At 46.4% G+C, this 12,865-nt stretch overlaps 1 pseudogene; it reads left to right on the top strand.

Annotated features, from left to right (window-relative positions):
* The first annotated feature begins 7,253 nt into the window (after positions 1 to 7,253).
* Positions 7,254 to 12,018, top strand: LOC126022152 (60S ribosomal protein L27a-like; annotated as a pseudogene).
* Positions 12,019 to 12,865: the final 847 nt, after the last annotated feature.

Below are 12,865 nucleotides of genomic sequence, written 5' to 3'. Positions count from 1 at the left end.
TAATATCCTCCGTTTATTCTGATAACCAGTGTTCTCCAGGGAAGAGAGAAAAAAGCACCGGGGTATACTTCTCTAAACATCTTCCTAATTTCTCCTTTGCTCTCCTGGTTTTAGGTCAGGGATTGGTTTTCACTGGAGTGTTCCCCAATACTGAAGCAGGGTCCTGAATTTAAACATGGCTCAATGATGATTTTCTGAAAAGACTTAACAGATTGCTTGGGAGGTAGAAGGATTGTCTGGTTACTCAAAAAGGCCAAGACTTTAGTTTAATTCAGTCCCTTTCAGAGCCAGAGAGACAGTATAGTTGGGAAGGTGCCTGCATGTCGCCGACCTGGGTTCAATTCCTGGCACTTTGAAACTTCCTGGTGTGTCCCCAGAAAACCTTCAGGAGTGATCCCTGAGCACAGAATCAGGAAAAATAAACCCTGAACACTACTTGGTGTGACTCCCAAACAAAATTCAATAAAACAAACAAAAAAACCAATATCCTTTCAATTGAATACTTCTTCTTTTTGCTGTTTTTTTTTTTTGGGGGGGGGCCACACCCGGCGATGCTCAGGGATTACTCCTGGCTATCTGCTCAGAAATAGCCCTTGGCAGGCACGGGGGACCATATGGGATGCCGGGATTCGAACCAACCACCTTAGGTCCTGGGTCGGCTGGGCTGCTTGCAAGGCAAATGCTGCTGTGCTATCTCTCCGGCCCTTCAATTGAATACTTCTATTTTATTCTGGTGACTTTGTCAAGGATATGGCAAATATTAAGCCCAGTCCAGACAGATTTTTTTCTCCTTACAGGAGAAAGGGGTCAGTCATGGCCTAACCTGATCAAGGTGTGGACAATGATGCTGACTTGTGCCTGAGCCATCTTGTTCTCCCCTTAGCACATGCCCAGAATTATACTGGTTTATTTTAGGATTAAAAAAAAAAGTTGCGGGGCCGGGAAGGTGGCGCTAGAGGTAAGGTGTCTGCCTTACAAGCGCTAGCCAAGGAACGGACCGCGGTTCGATCCCCCGGCGTCCCATATGGTCCCCCCAAGCCAGGGGCGATTTCTGAGCACATAGCCAGGAGTAACCCCTGAGCGTCAAACGGGTGTGGCCCAAAAACCAAAAAAAAAAAAAAAAAAAGTTGCAGTAGAAGCTGGAGTGATAGAACAGCGAGTAAAACATATGTCTTGCACATGACCCCAACCTGAGTATGATCCCCAGCATCCCATATGGTCCCCTGAACCTGCCAGGAGTTATTTTTGAAGGCAGAGCCAGGAGTAATGCTTGAGCGCCACCACGTGTGACCCAAAAACAAAAAGTTATTTCTGCAATGATCCTTGGGTTTATGTTGGATTTATGGTAAAGATAATCATCATGGGGCCGGGCGGTGGCGCTAGAGGTAAGGTGCCTGCATTGCCTGCGCTAGCCTACGACGAACCGCGGTTCAATCCCCCGGTGTCCCATATGGTCCCCCAAGCCAGGAGCGACTTCTGAGCGCATAGCCAGGAGTAACCCCTGAGCATCACCGGGTGTGGCCCAAAAACCCAAAAACCCAAAAAAAAAAAAAAAAAAGATAATCATCATGTCAAAAACCAGTTCTGTGAAAGCCATGTAGATGGCTCCATGGGCTGGATCACATGCTTAGCTTGCAGAAAGCCCAGGTTTGATCCTCAGTACTACAAGGTCTTCTCAAGCACTACCAGGAGGATTTATGAGCACTCAACTGAGGGTAACTTTGAGTACTGCCAAGTGTGGCCCCCTCATCAAAATAAAAACAAAAATATCCACGCAAATTTTGGTCTTCCTTACACTTTTTTCTTGGGGGGGGGGGGAGGTGTTTGGATGGGTTGATCCTGGCTCTGCACTCAGAATTTGCTCCTTGCAGGCTTGGGGGACCATATGGGATGCCGGAATCGAATCTGGGTCTGTCCCAGGTTGGCCACATGCAAGGCAAACTCCTTACAACTGTGCTATCTATCCAGCCCTTCTCTTCCCTTATTATTTGTTTGTTTTGGTTTTGGGCAATACTTGGCAATGTTCAGGGCTTACTCCTGGCTTAGGGATCACTCCTGTTGGGTTCAGGGAACCAAGGATCTAACCCTAGTCAGCCTCATGAAAGGCAAGTGCTTTTACTCATTGTACGATTATTCTGGCCTGCAGATAACTTTGTTAAATTTGATAAAACCTGGGGCTCGTGTGATAGTACAGTAGATAGGGCATTTAAATGCCTTGCACATGGCTGACCTGGGTTCAATCCCTAGCTTCCTATATGGTCTCCTGAGCACTACAGGGTATAGTCCTCCATAAAAACAAACAAAAATAAAACAAAAACAACAACAAAATTTGATAAACCTTGTTAAAACTTGGAGCTGATTTGAATACTTGATTATTTTTGTATTTCTTTTTATTTGTTTGTTTGTTTTTGGGTCACACTCAGTGGTGCTCAGAGGTTACTATTGGCTCTATGCTCAGAAATCGCTCCTAGCAGACACAGAGGACTATATGGGATGCTGCGTTTCGAATCACCATCCATCCTGGATCGGCTGCTTGCTATCTTTGCCCTATTTTTGTATTTCTAAAGTCATCCTTTTTGTTTGTTTGTTTTTGGGCCACACCTGGTGGGTGGCGCTCAGAGGTTACTTCCTGCTGTGCTCTGAATTCACTCCTGCCAGGCTGGGGGACCATTTGGGATGCCAGGGATTGAACTCAGGTTGACTATGCAAGGCAAACGCCATATCCACTGTGCCATCTCTTCGGCCCATAAATCCATTCTTATTACTAGCAATGATCTCTCTGTAAGACCATTTCACATATACAAAAATGTATAAAATGCTATGACAAAGGAAAATGATCGGAGGAAATGAGAATTGCAGTCTAAATCTGTTTCCAAGGTACAAACTGTCAACCCATTGGCTGAACCTAGGGCCTCATAAATGAAAGACATGATGTGCTATATCACTGAGTCACATCCTCTGGCCCCAAGTCATAGTTTTAAGTGGAGACTTCTGTTTTTTCCACACTGGTGATGCTGGTGAGGTTACTCCTGCTTCTCCACTCATTAATTACTCCTGTTGTTTCTGGGAAATGGGGGCAGGACTAAATGAGATGCTGGGGCTTAAACCCAGGTCAGCCAGCTATGTGTAATTTAAGCACCCTAATGGCTCTGCTATCTCTCTAACCCATAAGTGGAGAGATTTCATAAACAATCCTAATTTTTTTGTTTGATTTTTGGGCTGCACCAGGGGATGTTTAGGGTTTACTTCTGGCTGTGCATGCAGGAATTACTACTGGCAGTGTTGGGGTGGGGGGATATGGGATGCCCTCAAAAACCTGAATTTCTGATTTCTCTTGAACCCATGAAAGTTTGAGTCCCTCTGGATCCATTTGCCCTCATGGCAATGACTGCTAATCATGGATGAGACACACAACTTGAAGCAGGACATGTGTTTGTGATCATTATCCCATTGATCTAACCCCCTGGTCCCAGTAAGCTTTGGTGGTTTGAAATCCTGTTACATGCTACTGGGTGGGGACAGATTGTCATGTCTGGCCAGTAAACTCAGACAGAGCCTGAGAGAAGAAACATTTTCCTCCCACTCTTTGCATCAATTACCCCAAACCTCTCATCCCAAATCTCCCTTTGTGACCCCTTCCCATTCCCCGTCCCTTCCTTTATCTTCCAAGAGGATAGAAGAGAGAAGGACTCTTTAGGGAACACAAAATGACCAAATTAAATGCACATGACCAAGCACCATCAAGCATGCATGTCACTTCTGGGACCAGAGCTGTCAAGGGTTAGGGGTAGGCTAGAATCTCTCTACTCTGCTCACAGGAGAACTCTCCCAGCCCCTTATAATTAGAACATGGAGAGGGCATACCGGACATATAGGAGCGCCCATTGCAGTCATCTATGTCCATCTTAAAGAGACTGTGCTGAAAGAGAAAAGAGCTGCTATTAGAATCTTCATGGAGAGGGAGGATGTCTTTGCCATTTGGGAGTGCACAAGAAGCCTAACAAATCACTGACATGTGCTCTGACACTATCCTAAGAAAGAAAAATCTTACATTCATTTTTTTGGGGAAGGGCACACTCAGTGACGCTCAGGGGTTACTCATGGTTGGTTATGCACTCAGATATCGCTCCTGGCTTGGGGGATCATATGGGATGCCGGGGATTGAACTTAGTTCCTTCCTGGGTCAGCCGTGTGCAAGACAAGCACCCTATTGCTGTGCTATTGCTCCGGCCCCAACATCTTTTTTTTTTAATTTATAATATCTTTATTTAAGCATCTTGACTACAAATATGATTGTGATTAGGTTTCAGTCATGTAAAGAACACCCCCCTTCACCAGTGCAACATTCCCACCACCAATGTCCCAAATCTCCCTCCATCCCACGGCCCCAACATCTTATATTCTTTTTAGGTGAAAAAACGACTGCGACTTTACAAAACTCAAAGTCTTCTCCTACTCAGCACTTCTACAGGCTTCCCCAGCCTCTAGGGTGCCGATAGTGTCTTATTCAGATGATACGGATTGTGTAGTGGTTTGAGAGTAGCTTCTCTGCCCGTAGGTAGAGCCCATGCTAAAGTAAAACAGACAGGATTCTTCTGAGCCCTCGGGAGGCAAAGAAACAGTCCCACAGAGGCTCTATTCCTTGTTAAGGATGAGGCAGTAATAAGAGGAAGAAGCTGGATTCCCGCACTCAGGAGATTCATTTGTGGTGTGTGTTGGTAGAGAGCCGAAGAGGAGGCAGAGGGCAGCCCACCTCAGGGTTCACTAATAAATCCTCTCCAGAAGATGTCATAAGCAAATTAAACCTTTAAGCGGCTTCCCCCACCTTCTTGTCAATTGCTTTGCTTATGTTTATTTTTTCTGGGGGAGTGGAATTTAAAAAATGCAGGTTAGTCTACTGGAAGGAAGGCAAGCAGTAATTGGCGGCAGAGTTTAAACAATCAAGAACTGAGAACAATTAAAAGTGGTAATTTGTTGCAATGAATTATCTCCTTAGGAGTCCCTGGGAGAAGGAAAAAAGTCTATTTGGTGGGAATTTACATACATCCAAAATTGCTTTCACCAGTTTTCTGTTTGTTTTTTGTTTTTTTGTGGTTTTTGGGTCACACCCGGCAGTGCTCAGGGGTTATTTCTGGTTCCAGGCTCAGAAATTGCTCCTGGCAGGCACAGGGGACCATATGGGGCACCGGGATTTGAACCGATGACCTCCTGCATGAAAGGAAAACGCCTTACCTCCATGCTATCTCTCCGGCCCCCTTTCACCAGTTTTCTAATGAAAAATACAGGCCCTAGAGGCAGACTTTGGGGAGCAAGGGATCAGAGTGAGCTGCCACCAGGATTCTCCAATTTTTTGTAGGATCTAATGGAGACTGATGAGTGAAAAATTCAGTTTGCTGTTTGTAATAATATTCCAGCTAAAATGTTAGAAATGGGGGGGGGGTCAAAGAGATGAAAGGATAGAGTAAAGCACTAGCCTTACACACAGCTGACAGGGTTGATTCCCAGCATCTCACATGGTCCCCTAGGACTTCAGGGGTGATTCCTGAGTGCAGAGCCAGGAGTAATTTCTAAGCACTGCTAGGGTATACCCCAAAAACAAAGAAACAAACAAGATGAGAATGGGGTTGAGGGAAAATATGATACATCCTTTTTCTTTCCCACCATCCTGACATTACTTATCGTATCTGGGAGGATGAAACCCAGGATCATTTTGTGTGTGTGTGTGTGTGTGTGTGTGTGTGTGTGTGTGTGTGTGTGTGTGTGTATGACCACAGGATGCAGTGCTGCTTTGGGATCACCTGAGACATCCTGATGGTCGTGAGGGACATCCAAAGACACACCTGGTGGTGCTTGATAGCACCCAGGGCTAGACCTGGTGATGCACAGGGGACCGTATATAGGTCTGGGGATCAAACCCAGGCTGGTTGGGGCCAGAGAGATAGCATGGAGGTAAGACATTTGCCTTGCATGCTGAAGGATGGCAGTTTGAATTCCGGCATCCCATATGGTCCCCCGAGCCTGCCAGGAGCAATTGCGGAGCATAGAGCCAGGAGTAACCCCTGACCCAAACCCCCTCCCCCCCCCCCAAAAAAAAACAGGCTGGTTGTATGCAAGACATGCACTTTTTGTTATTTTTAAGCCATACCCAGTAATGCTTGGGTGTTACTCCTGGATCCTCACTCAGGAATTACTCCTGGTGGTGCTCAGGGAACTGTATGGGATACCTGGGACTAAACCCAGGTGGGTCACATGCAAGGCAATCACCCTACTCACTGTACTATCTCTCTAGCTGCCCCCCCCCATTTTTTTTTGGTTTTGGGGCCACCCCAACTGCAACTGCACTCAGGTGTTACTCCTGGCGCTGTGCTTAGAAATGGCTCCTGGCAGGCTTGGGGACCATGCGAGATGCCAGGAATCGAACCCAGGTCCGTCCTGGGTTGGACTCGTGCAAGGCAAACACCCTACTGCTGTGCTGTCTTCAGCCCCTCTCTAGCCCCTTACATTTGTTTGTTTAGGCCATACCCAATGGCACTCAGGGGTTACTCCTGGCTCTTCATTCAGAAATTGCTCCTGTCAGGCATGGGGGACTATATAGGATGCTAAGATTCGAACCACTGTTCTGGATCAGTCGCTTGCAAGGCAAATGTGCTACCGCTGTGCTCTCTCCATCCTCAAGCCCCTTACATGTTTCTTTTTGTTTGTTTTGTTTTGTTTTGGGGGTCACATCTGACAGTGCTCCTAGCTCTGATCTCAGTGATCAATCCTGGTAGTGCTCAGGGGACCATATTGGGGTGCTGAGATAGAACCCTGAGTCAGCTATGTGCGAGGCAAGTACCTTATCTGCTACAACCTTTCCAGGCTCATAAGACATGCACCTTACTCCATATAATCTCTCTTGCCCCAAACCCAGGGTCTTAAAGATGCAAAACCACTAAAACCCAGTCTCCCCTTGTTCATTCTTTTTTTTTTTTTTTTTTTTTGGTTTTTGGGCCACACCCGGTTGACGCTCAGGGGTTACTCCTGGCTATGTGCTCAGAAATTGCCCCTGGCTTGGGGGGGACCATATGGGACGCCGGGGGATCGAACCACGGTCCTTCCTTGGCTAGCGCTTGCAAGGCAGACACCTTACCTCCAGCGCCACCTACCCGGCCCCCCCTTGTTCATTCTTGCCTACTGCTGAGATACTAACATTCATGATATTTAACATTAAAGAAAATAAGACTGGGGCCCACCATCTTTTGTCTCTGATCAAAATGCCGTCCAGACTGAGGGAGATCTCAAAACTTAGGAGCCATGTGACCACAGCCAGGACCACATTGGCAAGCACCAGAAACACCCAGTAGGTCAGGGTCATGCTGGTGCCATGCATCGGCACAGGATTAACGTTGACAAATATCATTTAGACTACTTTGGAAAAGGGGGATTTATCTCTTAGAGAGAAATCAAAGCTTCTGCCCAATTGTCAGTGAACAAACTGTGAACCTTGGTCAGTGATCAGTAGGTTAATGCTGCCAAAACCAAAAACACTGAAGTGTGATCTGACTCCTCCAAAGTTCTGGGGAAGGGAAAGCTCCAGAAGAAACCAGTCACTGTGAAAAACAAATTCTTCAGAAGAGCTGAGGAGCCAATTAATGAAGTGGGAGGGGCCGGTAGCTTGAAGCTACCTAAGGGAAGTTTCAACTACCTTTTTTTTTTTTTTTTTTTTGGTTTTTGGGCCACACCCAGTAACGCTCAGGGGTTACTCCTGGCTATGTGCTCAGAAGTTGCTCCTGGCTTGGGGGACCATATGGGACACCGGGGGATCGAACCGCGGTCCGTCCAAGGTTAGCGCAGGCAAGGTAGGCACCTTACCTTTAGCGCCACCGCCCGGCCCCTACCTTTCTTTTAAAACAAAACAAAAGCAACAACAACAAAAGGAAGAAAGGAGAGGCTGGAGAGATAGCATGGAGGTAAGGCATTTGCCTGTCATGCAGAAGGTCATTGGTTCGAATCCCGGCATCCCATATGGTCCCCCAAGTCTGCCAGGAGTGATTTCTAAGCATAGAGCCAGGAGTAACCCCTGAGCGCTGCCGGGTGTGACCCAAAAACCAATAAATAAATAAATAAAATAAAGGCCAGTGGGTATGGTTCTCCAAGTACTTCCAGGAGTGATTCCTGAGTGCAGAGCCAGAAGTAACCTCTGAACATCACCAGGTGTGGCCCAAAAGCCAAAATAAATAGATAGATAAATAAGTAATAGAGTCCCATGACGGGCCAGAAAGCTAGAAGGCACGCTTTGTATAGGGTTTAATCCCTGGCACTGCTTAGTTCTCTAGCACCAATGGGAACCACACACCCTCACTTCAACCTCCCATAGCCCTGGTGGGTAGGTATGTATGACTCTCAGACAAAAGAAAACAGAGTCTTGGTGCTGTACAGACAGCATGGAGGTAGGATATTTGTCTTGCATGCAGAAGGTCGGTGGTTCGAATTCTGGCATCCCATATGGTCCCCTGAGCCTGCCAGGAGTGTTTTTTTTTTTTTTTGTGGTTTTTGGGTCACACCCGGCAGTGCTCAGGGGTTATTCCTGGCTCCAGGCTCAGAAATTGCTCCTGGCAGGCACAGGGGACCATAAGGGGTGCCGGGATTCGAACCGATGACCTCCTGCATGAAAGGCAAACGCCTTACCTCCATGCTATCTCTCCGGCCCCCAGGAGCGATTTCTGAGTGTAGAGCCAGGAGTAACCCCCTGAGCGCTGCTGGGTGTTACCCAAAACACACACATACAAAAAAAAAAAGAAAAGAAAAGAAAACAGAGTCTCATGAGAAAGCCCAAAACAAAGGGTTTTCTTTTAATTTCTTTTTTTTTGGGGGGGGGGCACACCCAGTGATGCTCAGGGGGTTACTCCTGGCTATGTGCTCAGAAATTGCTTCTGGCTTGGAGGACCATTTGGGATGCCGGAGGATCAAACTTCGGTCTGTCCCAGGCTAGCGCGTGCAAGGCAGACGCCTTACACCCTGCACCACTGCTCTGGCCCCTCCTTTAATTTCTGAAGCTGCTTTCCTTTACATTTCATTATAGAGTTTCCTTGTCTCAACTCACATTCCTTGAGAAGCTTGCACAAGAAAATAAAGTCTCTAAGTTTATTTTTCACTCCTCTCTTTTTTTGGGGACATTTTCTCTGGGAGAAACTGAGGACCTAACTGCCGGACAGAAACCACGATAGTAAGTGGTTCCTTGAAGATTCCCTTAGGGACAATGGAAAGTGCCCAAGTCCACCGGGCTAGCAGATCCATACCTTTTGAAAACTAGCCATCGAATGTGTGGTGGTCAGAGCCAAATGAGGGAGAGTGGTCTGGGGCTCATGAGACTCTTTCATTTCCAAGTCATTAGTGCCATAATTGCCCTTGGGGAGTTTTCGAAACTCCTGCAACACTCAAAGTACCACCGGAACTTCCCTCTCACACACACCGAAGCAGTCCAATGACTGAAGTCTTAGGTCTGGAAAGAGGTAGATCTGGAAGAGGAAAAGAATGCAAACCTCTTGCCTCTTGGAGGAGAGCCCTTTTTATGAATCCATGTTTCCCTTCAAAAGACAGGCTGCCCAAGGCTTTTGTGGCTTCCATGTGTATGTTTTCCCCTGGTTCTAACATCAATTAAGCCATCTTTTCCTTTGCTCTGATACCTGTGGGAATGGGATCTGTTACTTAAAAAGGAAGAATAAGTTGAATAAGCTCCAGTGGGAGATATCCCTCCCAAGTATCTGTGTGGGGGTCGGTGGGTGAGTTTAAAAAGAGAGAGAATGAGTGTAAGAGATGAGAGCAAGAGAGGGCCAGAGAATGAGACTATACTGATAATTCAGCAGTAGGGTGTTTGTCTTGCATGTGGCCAATCTGGGTTTGATCCCCAGTGTTACATAACAGCCCTTAAAGGGGCTGACTGATGGAGGGATGGAGGATGAAGTCTTTCTCCTCCAGCGCGGACCACGACAGCGGTTCTAAGGTGAAAGCGGCGGGTAGAAAGCTGTCAGGCTTCAGAAGATATCAGTTTTATTCAGTGGAATGCCAGGATTTGAACCACCATCGGTCCTGGGTCAGCTGCTTGCAAGACAAACAGTTTACTACTGTGTTATCTCTCAGGTCCCTTCCCATTTCTTGATGACTCAGAACAGGTGCTCCCTGATACACTTCAGGCAAAACCAGCTTGTAGCAACTTCCCACTGGTCTAAATGCCAAGCTGATAACTTGACAAGTGAAAGGGGATTGAGATCGGCTGTGCCACTCTTGGAGTTCTGAGAGCTAGAAGCAAATCAATACTTTCACTTCATTGTTTGCTCAAGTCTCCAGGCAGCACTTCCTCTCTCAACCTTCCCTCTCCTCACCCCTCACAGTGCATCCTCCCTGCCAGGCCCGGCAGGCCAAATATTAGAATCTCTTTAGAGGAACTGGGTCAAATTAAGCAGTGCCAATTGGAACCACAACACAGTGCCACAGTGTGAGAGGGGGAGGACACACAAGGAGAGGGAATTAGTTTCACAAGACAGGTTTGGCTCCAAGATCTTGGAAGGAGACTGGCTTTATAGCCACACAGATGTTATTGAGTGAAGGAGGTTGGCACATTTATAGTAAATTCTGAATACAAACGCCATCAAGCTGAATACAAAGCAACTAGAAGCCACCAGTGTCCCAGTTCAAAGAGAAGTGTCTGCGAAAAGGGAAAAAGAGCTGGTCATTGTACCTTTGTGGATAAAGATATTCTTTTGGATTTTGCTTGGCATAACAAGAGTCCTTCATGATCCTATTAACATGCTATAACTTTTGGACAGAAATGGGCAGCCCTTCCAGCCTGATTTCCTACCACGGCACTTGAGGACATATTCCAAGGGTAGGTCAAGCATCAGCTACCACCATTTCCATCTTTCTATTTTCCCCAGCTGCATTCCCACAGCTCAAAATATTGGTGCTAGGGGCCAGATAGTACAGTGAGTAGGAAGCTTGTCTTGCATGGGGCTAACCCAGACTTGATCATCCTATATGGTTTCTTGAGCCTGTCAGGAGAGATCCCTGAATAACCCCTAAGCACTGTGGGGTGTAGGCCAAAGACACACACACACACACACACACACACACACACACACACACACACACAAAGAAAAATTAATCAGTGACAAAAATATCAGTCGTGTTTTCTCTCTGTGAGCCTGAAATCCTGAAATAAGATGAATATCACCAATATATCCTTCAAGTTCCCCAAAGAAATCTTGTTAGGTAGAGTGAGATTCTAAGTATGCTGGCACTTAACAGCATACTCTATGGTGCCTGGTGGGTGGGAAGGCAGAGAGGAGAATGTTGGAAAGAGGATGGAAGTGGAGAAAGCAGCTGGGATCTATGTCATCTTTTTTTTTTTTTTTTTGGTCATTCCCAAACTGCTACAAGGAGTTGTGGAAATTTCTCCTTTGGCTTCCCTTAGGACCGGAAGCTGAGCACAATGATTAGAAATAAGACAGAACTCCCCATCTACCTAGAGAATGTTCCATTTTAGTACGACAAATACACTAAATCCACAGTCAGTCCTCTTCAGTCTCGGGCTTCCTGAAGTGAATGAAATCTGAGCAAATCCACATGGGCTCACAGAGCTGCTTGTATTCATTTTGTCAGGGCTTTACATAATTGGGTACGGGGGGGGGGCTGTTAAGAGTTGGGGGGAGAGGAATGGGAGCTAAATTATGTAGGTAAGGCATCTGTCTTGGACATGGCAGACCCATGTTTGATCCGCTCAGGAGTGAGGAGTGATCTCTGAGCACAGAGCCAGAGTAAGCTTTGAGTACCACTGGTTGTGGCCCCAAAACAAAACAAACAGACTAAAATAAATAGTTGGATGGGGAGAGAATTAAGCACTGTCTGCATCTGTCTGCACATTCCTTTCCAGGATACAGACCTTGATGATGGTAGTTCTGCAACATCCTTAAAGTCACCTTAGTGCCCTCTGAAGGAAACCCACCAACCTTCATTCATCTTGTGTCTGTCTATACAGGCTAAAGAGTTTTTCATGGCTGTAAATAGTGACACCCTATTAATATAGAAGAATTGACATGCAATATAGCTCAGCTTCATTATCCAAGTGCTGGGATAAGGGTGCAGAGGGGATGAACTCTCAAGTCATTCTGCAAATAGCCAGTCTCTAAAATAAAAGTGGGCAAGATGCTGGAAATTCAACCTCTGAACAGTAGGAAAATAATACCCCATTGTCTCCTTTTAGATCTAAGTTGGATGGGGTTTTCCTACTGGTATTTGTGCTTCCCTGTCATCCCCAGGTAGACTGTGGAAGAGAGAGAAGGCCAAGGGTTATAGGTGAGAGAAGACACAATCTTAGCCCTCCCTGTCTCATTTTGGGACTCAAGAAACCAAGAAAAGGACCAAACTAGATAGATTCAATTATTAGTTGTGTGATGTACTTGAGAGGATAGTTTTATTTTTGTCTTTTGTTTGTTTGTTTGTTTGATGGGGGACAGTCAGGGAGGTTTATACTTAAGCCAACAATTCTGTGTTTAAAGAAAGGTCCACAAGATCAATAATGTTGAGCTGTGTGCTTGGTAAAGGCTGGGGAAAGGAGAACAGAGAAGTTCAATATGTGGGCCAGAGTGATAAGGTAGCGTACTTGCCTTGCACACAGCCAACTGGGTTTCAATCCTTGACACCCCAGTTGGTCTCCCGAGCTTGCCAGGAAGAGTAACCCCTGAGCACTGCTGGGTGTGGCCCAAATACACACACACACACACACACACACACACACACACACACACACACACACACACACACACAAAGAGGAAGTTTGGGGCCGGGAAGGTGGCGCTAGAGGTAAGGTGTCTGCCTTGCAAGCGCTAGC

The sequence above is a fragment of the Suncus etruscus genome, chromosome 11 (genome assembly GCF_024139225.1).
Source record: "Suncus etruscus isolate mSunEtr1 chromosome 11, mSunEtr1.pri.cur, whole genome shotgun sequence".
Classification (NCBI taxonomy): Eukaryota; Metazoa; Chordata; class Mammalia; order Eulipotyphla; family Soricidae; genus Suncus; species Suncus etruscus.
The sequence above is the reverse complement of the archived record's forward strand: the minus strand, read 5'-3'. Positions and strand labels throughout refer to the sequence as shown.